Source organism: Buteo buteo, chromosome 6 (assembly GCF_964188355.1).
Source record: "Buteo buteo chromosome 6, bButBut1.hap1.1, whole genome shotgun sequence".
Classification (NCBI taxonomy): domain Eukaryota; kingdom Metazoa; phylum Chordata; class Aves; order Accipitriformes; family Accipitridae; genus Buteo; species Buteo buteo.
Genome location: NC_134176.1, coordinates 12,729,369 through 12,741,723, shown reverse-complemented (window position 1 = coordinate 12,741,723; position 12,355 = coordinate 12,729,369). Strand labels below are relative to the sequence as shown.

At 46.3% G+C, this 12,355-nt stretch overlaps 1 protein-coding gene across 2 annotated transcripts in view; it reads left to right on the top strand.

Annotated features, from left to right (window-relative positions):
* The window catches only part of RCOR1 (REST corepressor 1), an 89,150-nt gene that overhangs the window by 22,313 nt on the left and 54,482 nt on the right, over positions 1–12,355 (top strand). The window lies entirely within an intron of this gene.

Sequence of the window (12,355 nt, the reverse complement as noted above, 5' to 3'; positions counted from 1 at the left end):
TACTCTTTGTCTATACTAAAAAGCTCTTCCTGTATGAGCTGAGCTAGGGTGTGAATTTAATCTGCTGTAGTTAAGGCTGTATAACCCTTACAGAGGAACTCCAGTTGGTTGTGAATAGCTTGCTTTCCCCTCCCTTTCTTCTCCTTCCCAATGGGGTGTCCTATTTAAAAGGGGTTTTGTGAAACCTTAAATGATGTTTGGGAAGGTGCAGGCTTTCCTAGGTAGGCAAGGCATCTCATATCATGCTAGACACCGCTCTGAGGCTGCAAGCCCAAGGACACCTTCCTGTTGTTCTGCTGGAGTGAATGGTTTCTGCTTTTGCTTTGCCCCCTCAGGCCAGGAACCATTTGTGCTGGTTTTGGCTGGGGTAGAGTTAACTTTCTTCATAGCAGGTAGTACTGGGCTATGTTTTGGATTTGTGCTGGAAACAGTGTTGAGAATTCAGGGATGTTTTAGTTATTGCTGAGCAGTGCTTACACAGAGCCAAGGCCTTTTCTGCTCCTCACCCCACCCCACCAGTGAGGAGGCTGGGGGTGCACAAGGAGTTGGGAGGGGACACAGCCGGGACAGCTGACCCCAACTGACCAAAGGGATATTCCAGACCATATGATGTCATGCTCCTCATATAAAGCTGGGGGAAGGAGGAGGAAGGGGGGGATGTTGGAAGTGATGGCGTTTGTCTTCCCAAGTAACCGTTATGCGTGATGGAGCCCTGCTTTCCTGGAGGTGGCTGAAGACTTGCCTGCTGATGGGAAGTGGTGAATGAATGCCTTGTTTTGCTTTGCTTGCATGCGCAGCTTTTGTTTTACCAGTTAAACTGTCTTTATGTTGACCCACGAGTTTTCTCACTTTTACTCTTCTGACTCTCTCCCCCATCCCAACCCAGGGGTGGGGGTGGTGGAGTGAGCGAGTGGCTGTCTGGTGCTTAGTTGCTGGCTGGGGTTAAACCATGACACATTTTATGGAGATCTCTGATATCTAGATCCCCGGAAAGGCCTGTGTCTCAAGCAAAAGGGCTACATCTACCATAAGACTTGCCCAGGTAACTGGCCTGACACTGGTGTCTGCTCCCATTAGCACTGGAACTAGATGTCCAAGTGCTGTTGGTGTCTACACTGGAAAAGTTACAGAATAGAGTGTGTGACTGGAAAGCACAGTAGCTCTCCTGCAGAACTCCACTTTCCCTTTCCCCACCCCCAAGGGGGCATTTTTGTAGTTCAACCTGCTGTGGAAGTTGTGGATATGATGGATGGAAGCCTCCTATGGCCAGCATTAACTCCAGGAGGTAACTTGAATTGACTTTCTGTGGTCTTCCCACTTTGAAATGCGCTGTGGTAAAAATTCCCCCAAAGTCTGTCTTTGCCTGGCTCACACATGCGCAGCACTTCTTTCTGCCGTGGAGCCCAGAACACTGTCCTGATAATGGCCTTTAGACTTTCTAGCCCTTTGCCTGTATGTCTGCAAAGTGCTGAGTATCGCCGCGAGTTGAAGGCAGGAGGAAATCGAGGCACTGAGGTAAAATGACTTGCTTCTGCTCCAGAGAATAAAATGTGGTTTCCCGATAGCATCCCTGCTCCATGTTCAGTCACTTGCTGTGGTAGTCAGAAATAAATCTATTTTCATACAGCTTTTCTTCAGAACTGCAGTGCATAAGCATTCTAGCAGACGATCTAAGCTTTTCTTGTAACAGTGCTTGAGAGGAGAAAACATAGGTCTTCTGGCTGCAAAGCAACTTAGCAGGGTGAGGTCTTCATGAATCAGTAATGAAATGCAGGGAGTCCCATTCCAAGGATCAGATCTTTTAGGACTATGAGAAGAAAATAATTCCCTTGGGTTTTTTGTTTGTTTTAATAAATGAATAAAGTGGTTTTATAGGTGTCTGGGCTCAAAGTCAGAAGGTCAGACTAACACAGATCCTCACAACCAGAAGAAAATGATACCTGGGACTGGTTCATGGATGATGGCATTGTGTTTCATGAAGGCCGGATAGTTCTCTAGGGCGAGATTCAGTACATGAAGCAACACTTAATCTCTGTGGAAAGGTCATGGATGTGATGTACTAGATGTGAGGACTTGATAGGGAAAAAGAGTAAGTCATTAGCTCTAAGAATCCACTTTCCCCTCCCTAAGTCCAATGTGGAAAAAACAGAAGGGATATTCTTGAGATATATTTAGGATTAAAAGTGAAAAGCTTTAAATGGAGATGACTGCTGCACTTAAGTTATTCAGAATGTTTTCTGTCACTAATGAATTCAAATATGTTTGCTTCATTTAAAAAAAGAAAATTGGTATATATGAATTTAATTAGTGTTAAAGTGGGATCAGATTTACTTTTTGTGCTTGCTGTTTCCGTGTCACAATGAAGGACACTTTTATGTAGACTGGGATGTTGTACTTGTTTCTTTATGTTTGCGTTATGACACTAGCTCTTTATTTAAGTACCATTTCAGAGCCCCCAGGATATATAACATTCTGTTTAAGTTAACAGTATTGATACATTCTATTTCTGATGGTTTTCCTCCCTTCTTTGTCTCACTTCAGAGATACACCAACTGGCAACAAATACACTTATTACCGTAGTGTGCTGCGACGTTCTAGTCTCACTTCGGAATGGTGATAAATGTATCTTGTATTAAAGAGCTTTATTTGAAAGCGTATCTGATAGAAATTTATGGGCTAACTCAATTAAGCATGACGTGTTTCTCATTCCTAGATGAGCAAAGGAAGTTCCAAGCTCCTAGAGTTGACTTCTTTGAAGATTTCTGGGAAAGCGCAGGTAGAAAGAAAAGAGAAATAGTTTTCACTCCCCGTGTTTCAAAACTTCAGGAAACATTACTCTTTTGGGTGATGCATGAGATGAACAAGACTGATCATCTTTATGTTAGGATGTAACAAGACAGAACAGTGTCTAATCTGTGAGAACGTGGGACATGGCACAGACCTTTCCCTCTGTCCTCTGCGTGTGTGCCTTGTTCTACAAGGATTTAGGCAGCTGGGGAAGTTCCCTTTCTAATTCACAAGTGTTATTTTTAGTGGCAGTGCTGAGAATGATAGTATTGTAGATGGTCTTGAAATCACCCAAACAAAGAAACTGCAGGAACAAGGGAAACTCACCATGTTTTTTGAACAATGGCAGAAGTGGTAGGGTTGTGTGATGGTTTCAAGTGAGTTTTCTGCAGAAGGGCCAAGGAAGCCAGGGAAGAGATTGTTAGTATAGCTCAATGGCAAACCCAGGGATGATAATTGCTGCTTCTATAAAAAAGAAAAAAAGATATTTTTTTTTTCCCTTGTGGCAAGTTTTCTAGTGGCCAAAATTGATGGTTCTGTAGGAGCAGCAGAGGAAGATCTTCTGAAAGCAGAAAAATCTGCTTTCCTAGCAGTGTTGGTAGCATGTCCTTGGCCTATACATTTGAACTGAAACCTCTGTTCAGTAAGGTGCCAGCATCACATGGTAAACTTTACAGTTGGACAGAGAAAGTGCAACCAACAGTTGGATATGACCAATCCTAAACTTGATGAGGGAGCAACAACTGACCATCTAGTACGTGTGCATACAGCTTATGGGGGGATCTACTCTGCAGTATTCTTCTGTCAGGAGATGGCTGTAAGAGACAAATGCTTACGTTTTGTTTCTACATACCATAGCCTGGTGTGTTCCCTGTTCCTCTTGTCTCTCCCCTGCTCCTACAGGGGAAATTCTTTCTTGGAGGTGGTACAGTAGAGCAAAGGCATGGAGCCCTTGCCTTACGTGAAGTGTTATTGCAGGGCACTAGCTGAGCCTGCTGGCATGTGACTTTTAGTTTTAGGAATCGAGAAGCAACCTAGAAGCTCATTGTAACACCTTTAGCTTTCCAGTAGCGTCACCCTGGCAAAGTGGAGCTTGGAAGAAAACGGTGTGGTTATTCTGCTCCTGTAGACCACTGGGTGGGATCTTCAGAAGGGCTTTACTCTCAGTTAGGATGTTGGGGGGGGAGGTTGTATCACCAACCAGTGTCAGATGGAAACAAGTTTTCCAGTCTTACCGGCTCTACCCAAAAAGAACTGTCCACGGGCAGTAAGCTGGAGATGTGGAAACTGGTTCTCTGGTGTCATCTTTCCTAGAAATTGCTGCAGAGTTCTCTACTGGAGATAGCATGGATATTTAAACGAACTGCATAGAGGGAGTGCTGTTTTCTTGGTGTACTGCTATAGTCAAGGGTGCAAGGATTCTCAAACAGATAGAGCCCAGGCATCTTATTAGGCATTGCTTAATTATTACTCCTTTTTCTTGTGCAGGAATAACTTAAAACCTGCTCTCCCAGCATCTGTGCTAGTCTTATGTGACTCCTCTACTTACTGACTGGGCAGTTGTATAAGGAGGTGCTGAGGTTGTGGGGGGATGTGCCTGGGTTCTGGGACTCATTGTTGAACTGCTCTTTGACTGATAATGTCATTTGATGAACCTGTTCATACTTGTGGCTGAACTGTTGGGTTCTGTGGGAGGGGGGAAATGGGGGCTTTTGGAGGGGACTCTTTTAGGAAGGTTAGACCAAACTCAGCAGCAACAGACATCTAAACTCTCCTGCATGTAAATTGATGCCTCTGGTTCAGGACAGCACTAGATGTAATGGGATCATCTTGTTCTGCAAGTCTGGAACAGCTGGCAATGGATCTGGAACACTGCTATGAGAAAGTGGTCTTTGACAGACTTTTGTAAGCAGGTTCCTTATTCCTTTCTCTGTGGGGGCACAGAAACAAGTAAGGCCATGCAGTCAGCAGCCTGGCAGTCTGAAGTACTGTGCAAAAGGTGGCTACAGGTCTAAGGCTGATATTGTTAGGACTGTGTTGCTGGAGGCCATGTGAGTTGGTCTAGCGTGTGGCTTACCAGCCTGGACGCAATGCTGGTACCTGTGATAATCATGACCTTGAGGAAAAGAACATCCCAGATATCTTGGGGCTTATCAGGGATGTTTCTGTCTCCCTGCCTTGTGCCAAGGTCTTGCAAGCTTTGCTGGTGTTCGGGCCTTGCTGGAACAGAAGAGCTGGTGTTTGTAGCTTATGCTGGATATACCAGAAAAAATACCTGGGTGCAAAGATCTAGCATCCAGCTTTTGAGAAAGCCTGACCATATTCCTACTGAATGACAGTTTTTGAAGATGGGGTTTGTCTGGAGCTTCAGGGTGTCCCGTTTTCCTGCTGTTTCTGTGTCTTGTGCAGTGGCACGTGTCATGACGACTCCTGCAGGAAGCTCCCACGGCTGTTGCAGGATAGTGGAGAGTTGTCTGTGGATGTTTGGAGTGGTGAGCATGTCACAGTACTGCAGCTGGATGCCCTCACACAGGGCTCTGTAAGTGGAGATGTAGGAGGTGTTGACAAGAGTGAGCTTGGAGTCTCGCTTGCATTTGGGCCCAGTACAGACAGCTAGTGCCTTCTGTGGGCATTGCTCAGGTGGGATCTCAAGAACAAGTAGAATAAGATGTTCTTGTCGCTCAGCAAAGTAAATGCATGCTGGAGGCATCTGCCGTAGGAAAAGAGCTTCTGTCTTCTTGCTCAGTGATGCTGGTTTACTCTCAAGTTTGTGTTCTTTTTATTTTATTTAACTGGAGCTTGGTATCTTTTACAGGCTATGAACTCTTCCTCCTTTGCTGTTGTACATTTGGGCTAGGTATTAATGAACAGAATCACTGCCAGCGTCATGAATATCTGACTACAAATAACTTTATCATTAGAAAGTTGGACCAATTGGAGCATGCCTTAAAGGCAGCTGAGGCTCCCAGCACTGTCCCTGGCCATGCTAACAAGTATTGGTTTAACGTGTGCCAAGCTTTTGCTGAGGGACTGTGTGCATGCAAGGAGGGGGAGGTGAGGCGAGGTGAGGCTGAGGGATTTTCTGGGGTAGGAGGAGGAGTAGAAGAGAGGTCTGTGGAGTCAACTTACCCGGCATTATTTTGACGCTCATTCTTTCCCTTCAACATAGATATAACTGGACTCAGCAATTTGTATTTGAGTGCTGGCACAGAGCAGAAGACTCGAGACTTTCAAATGCGCAGGGTGAAATCAGTGTTATAGCAGTACCTACAGCTCCCAGTTGCAGATCGGCGCTCGGTTGTACTATGAATGGTGGTTGTTAGTCCCCGTTTCATGGTACCTGTTTTGTAGTCTATCCTTTAAGGTAGCAAACCTTGATTGAAATAGCAGCCTATGAAAATCCAGACATCAGGGAAAATGGTTGTCTTGCAGAAAATGCAATAAATTGTGCTGGGAAAGTTACAGAGGAAGTGCAGGCCAGGATAGAAATGAAGAGGACAGGCAGCTTTTCTGCTGAGGAAGATGCAAGTGTCTCAAAATACTTGGCAGAGCCCCTTGCTATGGGTAAATGGTGCGGATTCCCTGGCTTGCCTTGCCTTCTAGTTTTCTTTGACAGTCTGCTTTCCTCTCTGGTGCCAGTGTGTCTCAGCTTTTCTCTGTTCCAGCCCACATATGCACCTGTAAGGCTGTTGTGTTCTCCAAGATGCTCTGCACAGACTTTTTTTTTTTTTCCCCTTTGAAGCCCCAGCAACCTTAGCATGGTTTAGCTTCTCAGTCTCTAATATTGCTCTTATAAATACTGTCCCTCCCCTGAGGCTTTCTGTCCTCCTTATGTCCCTGTGTGTTTTGTTTCCCCTGCTGCCTTGTTCTTGTTGCCTTTTTTTTTTTTAAAAAAAACTTCTGTATGGATGTGTGTAAGCCCCATTAAGTACTTTTCTACAAGCTGGGGAGCTGAGGTTTGGATTTGGAGTGACCTGATGGCAGAACAAGAGGCTGCATTGGGTCATTCACGCTCAGAAGATGACAGTGTGGAGACAGTGCTCCAGAGTGGCCAGGGTGGTAGCACTGCATGTAGGAGGACAGGGACTGTTGCTTAAGGCCTCCTTAGGTGGCTGGAGCTCAACATGGTGCCCCATGGAGAGCCACTGGATGCTTTTATGGAGTTATCCAGTGGTCACTGCGTAAAGAAAATGAGCTTGGCAGCTGCATTTTGAATTTGTCCAGTGTAGTGCGGAGCAGCATAATTGATGTGCGAGAAGACACAGCTGTGTTCCTATCAAACAGCTGCCGGGGGCTGGCCACTGCATTTTTTTCCATTATATAATTTGTGGGAAGGGAAAACGAGACCTCTGGGCTCTTAACACAGGCAGGGACGCTCTGGCTGCTTTCGCTAGGATGATGGTTTTTGGAAGGAAGGGAGAGAGATGTTTTGCCCTGAGCATGAATTATGTCTAAAAGGGATTTTTTTTTTTCCTTCTTCTTTTTAAATTGGAGAAAACAGAAGAATTTTCAGCCTCAATAAAGAGGCATTTAAGTGCTGAATAGGATCTCGGTCTTCGGATTGGAAAGACTAATGGCCCTGAACACAGTAAAATTAAGTTAATTTTGTAGCTGTGTGTGTGTGTGAGGAGGACCGTGCTGCAGCGTGCGCAGTACGAGGGACGTGCTACAGGGCAGGTAAGTGCTGAGCAAACCGCCTTCCTCTGCCTTGCCAGGAAGAGTCTCCTCCTTCCCCTCCTGGGGCAGCGCCAAGCCGGGTTCCTCCCTCAGCTCTCTACCAAACCACACTGTTCTCCTTCCAGCAGGGTCTTGGCTTTTCCGTTTATCTGTCCTGCCAGGCTGGCATTCGGCTGGCTTCTCCTTATCTGCTTAGCCTCACCGTCTTTGTGCTTGCTTCCTTGTGGCGATGGTTGGAGAACAACGCTCCGTCTCCCCTTCCCCCATCTCCTGCCTGCCTAGGCTTTCCCAGCCCTCTCCCCTGTCTCCTGCTGCTTCTCAGCTCTTTGTGTGAGCTCTGCTCCTGACGCTCGCCACGTGGTGGTTGCGTTTTAGAGAGCTTGTAAGGCCTTGCGCCTGCAAACTTCTGTCCTCTTTGTTAAACGGGGTGGGGAAGAAGGGGGTCATGCTTTAGACGTGGATAGGTCGTAACTGGTTTGCTTTTCCCTAAAGCATCTAAGCAGAGCAGAAAGCCCCGTGCTTTTCCGCAGGGTGCCCCAAGCGCTACGGGCCTCTTCTCAGTGTTCACCTTTGTGCTTGTGTCCTGGCTGATTTCTTTGTAAATATGCCGTGGTATGCAAATGCCGGCACTGCAGAAGGAGTGTTTGTAATCTCAAAGCGGAGGCAGCTCAGGAAAATCCAACATTTTTGCAGGGCTGTGCCCCTGTTTTGTTCCTCTGGGCTGTAAGTGTACTTGCTGCTGCTTACTGCTGAGACGCTGTCTCTCCAGGGTTTGGTTTGCTGTTACTTGGCACCTTTTAGGATCAGTTATGTTTGGCGTAAAGTGGGAGTATGGGCAGCACAGCAGTGCAGAATGGGTGCAAGGCAGTGGTTGGTGTGGAGCAATGATGAATTATTTAGCCTCTCTTGTAGTTATCATACTGCTTGCTTGCTCTGAAATTTTTAATGTAGATGCAAGACAAACTAGTTCTCAGACTCTTCGGAAAGTGGGAGAAGGAGAGGAACCAGGTAACTTGTTTGGGATAGTCTTTTACTAAAAGTTGAATGTTAAAAACAAAATTTTAAGATTTGCCACAATTGTTAGCTACATTTTAAATATAGTGCTTACTGTGTCTCTGAGTTTGGCAAAAATGGGGAAAAACAGACTGACTTGTGAAATCTGTCAGGAAAATGTGATCCAGGAGCTGCCTGCATTTTAAGGGCGTGTTAAATCTGACTTTGTGTTTTTGGGTATGAGTATTATCCTTACAGCACCCTGTTGATCCAGGCCCCGTGCAGACAGAAGGAGAGGGACTGTCTGTCCCTGGGGGAGCTTATGAGCTAATGAATACACCAGTCGTCTCCAAGAAGAGCTGGAATCAGACTTGAGTTTTCAAGATCTGATTGGAAATATTACAAGTGTGTTATTTATGGGCTCCGATTTGATTTTAGCATTTCTGAGAGTGGGGTGATGAGGAAGGATGACCCACAGTTGGGGCTCTAACACAGGGCCCAGGAAACCTGGCTCAACTCCTGTGAGCCTGGCACTTGGTGCTTTGCTTGTGTGTGTGTTGATAAAAGCTCTCATCTGCTGGTTAGGGGTACTGTGAGGATAAGGACCTGGAAGACTGTCATGGATGGGGGTGAGAGGAGGATATGCAACCGTCACAGACATTTAAAAGTCGGATTTGTGTGGGTTAAACTGGGCATGCTCGCAGCCTGTTGATTGCAGTTGCACACCACATCGGTGCATGACTCAGTGCTGGGTGGGATTTGATATATAAGCTTCTCTTACGCTCACGTTAGCCTGAGGACAAGTGGCTGCTTCTGGAGATGGCTGTGTCGGGAAAGGAAGCTGTACCTCTTTTTCAGAGGTTGCTATCTCTGCTGCTCTGCCAGCCAGGCCATGCGCGTAACCTCTATAAAACCAGCTTTGGGTAGAAGTGGCTGGGTTAGCTTAGGTGACTTCAGCACAGAGGTGAGGCTTCTCCTGGGTATGCTGTCAGGGCCTGATTCTGCTGCTATTGGAGGGCACTACCGCCAGCAGGAAGGTGCTGTGGTGGTACCTTCCTGGATGCCTCTCCACAGCACCCAGCTGGGTTTGGAAGATGTGTGCCTGCCACTGTATGTGATGGGCTTGTCTGCTTATGGCCTTGAAAAGTGGTGGTGTTTGACCCAGGTTTTAAAGAATAATAATAATGTGAGAAATCTTTACTGTCTTTGAGAGCTGACTGTGCTTAGCTGTTGCTGATTGATTTATTTGACTGTGTAAAATGATTTCGTACTGCAAGAGTACAGTAACATGGAATTTCTCTCTCATTTGACCCTATGAGTGGACTCTTGTCTGGATGGAGACACCAGTGTGTCCTATCTGCATGCCCTTCATAGTACTGTCTTGCCAAGCAGGAATACGTTTGGCCAGCAGCCTTAGTTCATAAGCCATTGAGCATAACTAGTTGTGATCCCCCCGCCGCCCCCCGAACTCCTGAGATGTAGGGTGAGGAGGAGGAGGAGAAGTGCCTACATCCCATACTCTTTGGAGACTCGGTTCTAGTTAGTCAGATCTGTTCCTGACTGTCTCTTGGCAAGAGAAGCGTGGTGGAAAAAATAAACCAGTTCCTTTACGTTAACCAAGAATCTATGTTTTATATCACTGGTGCTTTCTAGGCACTAGTTACTTCCACTAATCAGTGCAAGCTATCTCAAAAGGATGCTGTCATGTGAACTTTGGATGGGTGGGAAGGGAAGAGGTGTTGCTAAAAATACCAAAAAGTAATCTCTCTGCTTTGCAAACACTTGAGACTGACTTTTTTTCTTTTCTCCCCCCCCCCCCCCCTTGCATTGGGCAATAGAAACAGGCCAGCTGGCCCTTAATGTGTGGGAAAGATGAGTAAAATGCTGCTTGTTTGGGTTACCAGTGCTTGTGCAGGCCTATGAAGGCCAAGTTTGAAGCTTTGCAGGGGAAACCAGGTCTGCTCTATGAGTAAAGGAGTTCAGTGCTTTCTAAAGCTGGGGTGGTGGGAGTGTCTCTTCTGAGCAAAGGCAAAAGCACTGGTCCCTCTCCCATGTTTTCTGTTCCTCTCCTCATTCCCAAAAGGGTGCTGGGGAATGGGAGAGGGTGGCTGGAGCCAGGGATTGGGGACTACTTGGGTCTGTGGTCTAAACAGCATTGCTGTTTAACGGGAAAAGGAATGGGGGAAGCCGCAAGGTCTGAGAAACACTCTGTTGGCTTCTTGTTCCTTGTGTCATGTCTCCTGGAGGAAGAAGCCTTGGGAAGCTAGAGGTATCCTGGAGCCGGGGCTTGGAGAGGAGCCACTGTGCACTTCTCACTCTGAATAAAGCAACGGTTGTGTATTCTCCATGCCAAATTACATATCTTGTTATTTTTGTTTCTTGCTTTTTATTTTTACTACTAACAGCTGGATTGTCCTTTTGTCAGTGTGTAAAAGACAGTATGTGAATGGGAGGAGGGGGCGGCAGGGGGAGTGTGGGTATCTGCTGAACGGGGGGAATGGGCAACCTGTTCAGTCTTGTGACAGCATGGCTGTAAAAATGACAGGTGACACTTGTTGTTATGTGCTAAGTAATATTTGGAGAGGGGGGTAGGATAGGGTGGAACAACCCTTAACTGTATGTGTATGGTAGTGGTCTCTAAATTAGCTGTTGCCTTTCCAGATAAAGATCTTGGGAGTTATAGTGGTTTTTTCATCAACTCAATGGTAATAGTGAAAAGGCAAGTGTATTGTTAAAAGCTGTTATGAAAGCATCTGAGAACAAAACAGAACCTCATTATGGCATGTTTTATAAATCCTGTGGTGTACCCTCTTCTCGAACAGTGCGTACAGTTCTGGTTGTGTCCCGTTTCCATCCCTCCCCCATGCATACATGCTTCTCAGAGCTGTAAGATAACCAGATAAAAGTACAGGAATTGTTCTTGTTTCCCATCTCTGTACGAGGGAGAAGCAGAAAAGCCCAGACTGTTTAGCTTGGAAAACAGATGACCGAGAGGAGCATGGCAGAGGGTCTGTAAAACAAACAGCAAGAGTCACGGAGGAGGTGAACAGGGTGCAGTTATCCTCTGCTTCTCCTAAGGCAGGAAATGGGGCCACCAAATGAAATGACTGGGTAGCAGCTCCAGAGCTGAGGAGGCAGTGTGTGCATGGGCTTTCTTTGTTCTCCTTCAGACAACAAATATATAATTAAATTGAAGCACTCTGCCACAGGATGTTGTAGATGCCAAAATTACAAATGGGTTCAAAAAGGATTAGACAATTTGATGGACTAACCCCCCCTGCCTCCCGTGCCTGCCCCCTCCCCCCCCGCCATGAAGGGCCATTAAATCCAATGATGCAGATGCAGTGCCAGGCTCAGGAAGTCTCTCTGCTGGTCCTGGTCTCATTATTCCTAAGTGCTGCCTGTGAATAATGGGCAGGACAGGGCCCAAACAGCTCTTCTTGCTGGGGGTAAGGGAACACAACAGAGGACCCTGTTCAATGGGTGGGAAGAGCTGAGGGCTGGCTTAGTAAAGAAATGGGAGACAGTATGAATGTGGAGCTGTGCGTGTAGGAGTTGCTGATTGTCAAGGATGAGGGGAGGCAGCAGAATCAAGAACTGTGATGGAAAGAGAGAAAGATCTGTTTGCCTTATCTTTGCTTCCTCATCAGTGGATTGTTTGGCTTCAGATAGATTTGGCAGTGCCTAGATATTTGTCGGCAGCACGAGACCTGCTGCTTGAGGGAACTGTGCTATGTTATTGCTGTTCCTTTTCTGTGTATTAAATTCTATATGTGGATCTTGCATACATGTAGGCGTGCCTGTATGACTTCTTGGTCACCTAAATGAAAGTGGAAGGGAAATAGTGTAGAGGGAAGGAAGGAAGGAAATCTCCTCTCGTTGGGGCAGCGTTCAGGGA